Here is a 6110-nt window from a genome sequence, read left to right as displayed (position 1 = left end):
TGCACATAAAGTAAAAATAAATAAGTTATTTTTTAAAAAAGATTCAACAGACAAAGTTTCTTCTGTCCGATGGATTTCCTACAAGTTGGTCAGTGAAATGGTGAAGAAACTCCACACAGCCACACCCCCAACATTTGGAGTCGATCTCATCAATGAGCTGGTAGAGAATTTCGGCAGGTGTCCAAAATGGTCAGGTCGGCAGGCCTTTGTCTTTGTCTGCCAGACTGTCATTGAAGATGACTGCCTCCCCATGGACCAGTTTGCTGTGCACCTGATGCCACACTTGCTGACCTTGGCCAACGACAGGGTTCCAAATGTTAGGGTGCTGCTTGCAAAAACACTTCGACAGACTCTACTAGAGAAAGAATACTTCTTAGCCTCTGCCAGCTGTCATCAGGAGGCCGTGGAACAGACAATCATGGCCCTTCAGATGGATCGAGACAGTGACGTCAAGTACTTTGCAAGCATCCACCCGTCCAGCACCAAAATCTCTGAAGATGCAGTGAGCACAGCTTCCTCAACATACTGAGACCCACCGGAACCGTGGCGTCCTTCCTGCTTCTACCAGAGCCAGGCCTGACTGCCCTGCACCAGTCTGGGACAGCTGTGGGGGGACCTTCCTCCTGCCAGCTCACTCGCAGGTGCAAGTTGCCTACTCCCATTGCAGTGGTTCTAAGAGACAAGAGAAAGTAAACACTATTCTCTTATCTTGACTTAGGGAAGTGATTTCTCAGAGGATTATAACTGTCACCAAAGCCTTAACTCGTTCCTTCATCTTCTGACTGAATGACTTGAATTGGCAGAGCCTTTTCCCTTTGGAAAGGAGGAGGTTCCCAGAGACCTGCACTGCTTTCTCCTGGTTTTATTTAATGGCTGATAAATGAGATTCTCATGGCCAGAAGGTGGATGTGCACCGGATGGGAAAGACCTTCAGTATTAACCTAAGCATTCCTTACAGGTGCGGAGCCTCGTCAAGCTCCTTGGCTGCCCTGCCCAGCCTAAGTGTGAATAGTTCTTGGCATATATAAATGACAACGGAGATGTTTTTCTCCTAAGGGCTTGATGTTAACACTAAATAGAACCTGCTTCTGACTCCTCTTGCAGCACATTGCTGTACACACTTACAGAATGTTTGCAGAGTCTCTCTCCTGATTGTTTTCATACTGGTCATGACCTGAAGGAAATTTCTCAGCACGGAGATTGTGTCAGGTGTTTTAACTTGATCATGGTCAGCTCTGAGGTGCAACCTTTTCGTCCCATGCTGCACACACCTGTGACCACTCTGGGGCGTGCAGCCTTAATCATGCTGTTAGAACTGTTGTGGTACAAGTTCCAAATAAAATTTATTAATAGGATCTATAAAGAGATACCACTACTTTGTTTTCTAAATGTCTACAAATAAATGTAATATGTGGCCTGTATTACTTAGCATAAGATGGGGGAAAGATTAAAATATTTGTCTTTACCTATAAAAAAAAAAAAAAAAAGATTCAAGAATGCATAGGAACAAAGGAAGCGAGGAGACAAACAAAATCAACACCTCAGGTGGCACACACCTGTTCATCCAGCCCTGGGGCTAGAGGTTGAGGCAAGGGGATCAGCAGTTAAAGGCCAGTTAAGACCACATAGGAAGTTCAAAGTGAGCCTGGACTGTGTAATGAGATCCTGTTTCAGAAGCAACAACAACACACACATACACAGAGAGAGAAAAATAAAACCCATAAAGTGACAATACTCCTTCCCCCAAATGGAGTCGTGATGGAGGTGAGGGGGAGGAAGGAAGAGAGACTGGCGAATATATAGATGCAGACCAGAGCAGGACAAACTGTGCCTCACATCAAGGGTGGCATCCAGAATACTGTCCTCTTTGCCAACAGTTTGCCAAACCCCAACTTCCACAGAGCCATGTAATGAACCCACACAGAGTTGTGTTATGGCAGAAAAGTCTTGAGTTTGGAGAACCAATTTTTTTGTTTGTTTGCTGTTGTGTGGGTAGTGAGCATGTCTGCCTATTGCTCTGGTGGAAGACAAAATCTTTATCCACCAAGGCTGTTTTGCAAATAAAAATCCTTGAAAGGATTTTCTGGAACAAAGGGCAGCCAGTTCTTTGCATGCAATACATGCAGAAATGCAAAGGACTTATGAAGAATGGTCTCTACCTGATGATGATAGATTTAAGCTAACTATGTTAATAACTATGCTCAAGGTAAACCAAATACCTCAATGAAATTGTTAGGCTGGGCACAAATAACGTATGGTGAAAACACCTTGCTTATTAAGACAGACAATAAGGGCTGTGGGTGTAGCTCAGTTGGTAGTGGTATGCGTGGTTAGTATACGGAAGCCTCAGTCTTGAATTAACTAGTGTGGTAGTATAGTACAGGCCTCTAAGCCCGGGTGGAGGCAGAAGGTGCAGGAGTTTTAGGTCATCCTTGGCTATGTACCAAGTTTGAGGCCAGCCTGGGTTACATGAGACTTCGTCTTAAAAACAAAAAAGAGAGAAAATTATCAAGAGTGTATGGGAGCTGAACACTACCAGCCAATTTCATCTACCAATATCTGTATAACTGTTCCTTCAGAGAACACACAATCTTTTTAAGTACATGTAGAATAGTCAGCGTTCTGTTGCTGTGAAGAGACACCATGACCACAGCAACTCTTATAAAAGAAAGCATTTAATTGGGGCTTGCTTACAGTTTCAGAGGTTTAGTTCATTTTCAATATGCCATCAAGGCCAAACCCTGTACCAGGCAGCCAGAACCCCCCCCCCAGGAGGCCTCTCACCCACCCGGCCATAATCACATCCTACCTCTCCGGTTCCTCCATCCAAAATCCTCTCTCCACTTCACCTTACTACTTCCTGTCTCCTCTCTGTCTACAATCCTTAAACCTCTATGGTTAATTTTGGCCAGCTAGTGGCTGGCTCCACCCTCTGACTCCAAGCAAGCTTTATTTGTCAGAACACAATCAAAATATCACACAACACTTCCAACAAGGCCACGTCTACCCCAACAAAGAAAAGATATCGAAAGTGGCAAGAGAGAAACATCAAGACACATACAGAGGCAGGCCCATTGGAATAACCAGATTTGTCAACTAGAGAAATGTTATTTCAAACTGTGAAAAGCAACTGTTTGCTCTATCCAGCAAAGCTATCTATAACAATTGAAGGAGAAAAAAACCCAGGAGTCTTATTCAACTGTAAAGAAAAATAAAGTGGAAAATTTTATAAGAAAATAGAATGAGCTAGAAAATATTATATTAAGCCAGATAATCCAGGCCCAGAAAGACAACTTTCTCTCGTATGTGGATTCTAGCTAAAAATGTTTAGATTTGTGGAGTTTTAACTTTTTTATCTAAGTGTTCATGGAAGGAGGGGAATATGTATGCCATGATGTGTGTGGAGGTCAGAGGACAACATTCAGTAGTCAGTTCTCTCCTACCATGGGTTCCTGGATCAAACTCAGGTCATCAGGCTTTTGTCCACTGAGCCATCTCACCAGCCAGATTTGTGTGTCTAATGTGGAGTGTCTATAGAGGTCAGGAAAGGTCCATGAGAGGGAGGATGGGATATTAGAACACACGTGACATGTAAATTAGAACACATGTGATAGGTAAGTAGAAGTATGGAAGACTGAGGGGGCGGAAAGATTAAAGAAGGGGGTGAGATACAGGGGAACCCAAACTAAGGATATATGAAAAAAAACTTATAGGAACCCACTACCTTGTAAACTAATAATTTTTAAATACATTTAAACAGTGGTATCCTGTATGTGTGGGTAATGCCACTCTCATAAGTCAAGGGTCATTATTAAATGAGAATTCCTGTACTAGGTATAGACTATCTTGCTAGAAGTTATTGGTTATAGAGGCCCAGAGGCCTCCAAACAGTACAGGCTAGAACTAGATAAGACCCTACTGTAGAAGATACCACACATTAGTAACAAAACAGAGAACTCAAGCTAGAGCTGATGCAGAAACTTCTTCCTACTGGCTAACTTTCATGGTGCCAGAATATGACATACAAGGCACTGAAGAAATAAGTTACCAATGGTCATACCTAGCAATGAATCCTGTAGGCTACAGTACCAACTTTCAAGGCAAGATGTGCCCACATGTATAATAGTGGCATGACTGTTCTAGGGGTAACCAACTACTTTCCGATTTCTGTATTCAAAGCCTGCTTCACAAGAGGAATTCATTCCTGGTACTGTAAATCTAGCCCAAAAACCCATGGCTTGGAAGATCAAAACTCCTGGGGAAATAGAGAATATTGCAGAAAAGGGGGCAGAAAGAATGTAAACTGCCAGGCGGTGGTGGCGCACACCTTTAATCCCAGCACTTGGGAGGCAGAGGCAAGTGGATCTCTGTGAGTTCGAGGCCAGCCTTGGCTACAAAGTGAGTTCCAGGAAAGGCGCAAAGCTACACAGAGAAACCCTGTCTCGAAAAACCAAAAAAAAAAAAGTAAACTGTAGGAGGAGTTTCTGTATTGCCCCCACGCACTTCAGGCACTCCCAAATAACCACACAGAGACTTAATATTTATTAATTATAAATGCTTGGCCAGTAGCTTAGGCTTGTCTCCAGCCAGCTTTTACAACTTAAATTAACCCATTTTTATTAATCTATGTGCTTCTCCAAGGCTCCTTACCTCATGTACATACTTCCCATCCTGCTTGCTCGGTGTCTCCTGACATCTCGTTTGCGAATTCTCAGACTCCATCCTTCTTCTTCCCAGCATTCTCTCTGCCCCCAAAAATGCTGCCTAGCTATCAGCCAATCCGCTTTTTATTAACAATAAGAGCAGCACATTTTTTTCCCCGAACTTAACAACTTTATTTGACACAACATACAATATGGCTGTGGGAACAGCAAACTCCCAAGACAAAGGAAAGAAAAAAACCACGGCTCTATCTAATTTATAATTAACAGGAAGGCAAGTCCCACACGAGTAACAAACAGGTAAGCTTTAGGGAGAGTCTTTTCTAGTGCCCATACTTTTGGAATTCCCACTCTCTGTTGTCCAGCAGACACGCCTGCCTCGTTTTGAGCCATCGGGAGAGGCAGTGGAAATGAAAGGCATGATTACAGACGCCCCACGTGACAGTACACTCTTCGGAAGTAGCAGGTGCCTGGTTGGCCTGACATTCAATGCAAAGATCCATAAAGTGGTTCCTGCAGATGGCACAGTTATCAACCAGGATATCCCAGGCCCAGAGGGCTACTGCGTTCCACTTTTTCACTTCAAAGCGCATCTTGCCCCGCCGCTGTTGGTGCCGCTGGGGGTATCCACATCCATCGCTGCCGCCGTTTTGGAAACACACTGCCTATCGCCGGGCAGAGCAGCACATTTTCACAGTGTACAGAAGGATTATTCCACAGCTGTAAATGCCAGAGTATGGGAAGGAGTGAAACACTGTCTTCTGGACGTGACATGGTGTCGCACTCATCAACGACAGCAGCTGTGGTCACCTGCATAAGAGCTGCACAAGGCCAAGCCTGTCAATATTCCAACATGATAGACGAGGGGATCATGAGACTCCACTCCTATTGGAGGAGTTATGGACAATCAATGGCTGCTAGGAAAGAGAAGTAACTTTTTTCCAGGGATATATCCATTGGTAAGTTGTCCATGACCCAGTAAATAACTCTAGATCCATGCAATTAATTCCAATTAAACACAGTGGGCTACAAGACAACAATAAGAAGCCCACAAAGGGGGCGGGTGTTGGGAAGATGGGGTTCCAAGGGAGTGGAGTGGGAGCAATAAACCATGCAGTCCTATAGGTCAATTCTAAGAATCCATATCATAGGAATAAGTAAACAGACAAAACTGTGTATTACAAAGCTCCCCCCCCCCTTGTGTGTGTGTGTGTGTGTGTGTGTGTGTGTGTGTGTGTGTGTGTGTGTGTGTGTCTGCATGCACTCTAGAATTCAAACACAGAGCCTTGCAGATGCTAGGCAAGTGATCTACTGTCACTGGTAAGCTATATGATGTTCTGTTTGTTTTGTTTTCAAGACAGGGTTTCCTTGGCTGTGCTGGATCTAGCTCTGTTGACCAGGTTGGCCTTGAACTCACAGAGATCTATCTGCCTCTACCTCCCAAGTGCT

General features: G+C 44.0%; 1 pseudogene; it reads right to left on the bottom strand.

Moving 5' to 3' along the window:
• Positions 1-4810: 4810 nt before the first annotated feature.
• LOC114698031 lies at positions 4811-5352 on the bottom strand (annotated as a pseudogene).
• Between the last annotated feature and the right edge of the window lie 758 nt (positions 5353-6110).

The sequence above is a fragment of the Peromyscus leucopus genome, chromosome 15 (assembly GCF_004664715.2).
Source record: "Peromyscus leucopus breed LL Stock chromosome 15, UCI_PerLeu_2.1, whole genome shotgun sequence".
NCBI lineage: Eukaryota > Metazoa > Chordata > Mammalia > Rodentia > Cricetidae > Peromyscus > Peromyscus leucopus.
This window is presented reverse-complemented; position numbering and strand designations above follow the sequence as displayed.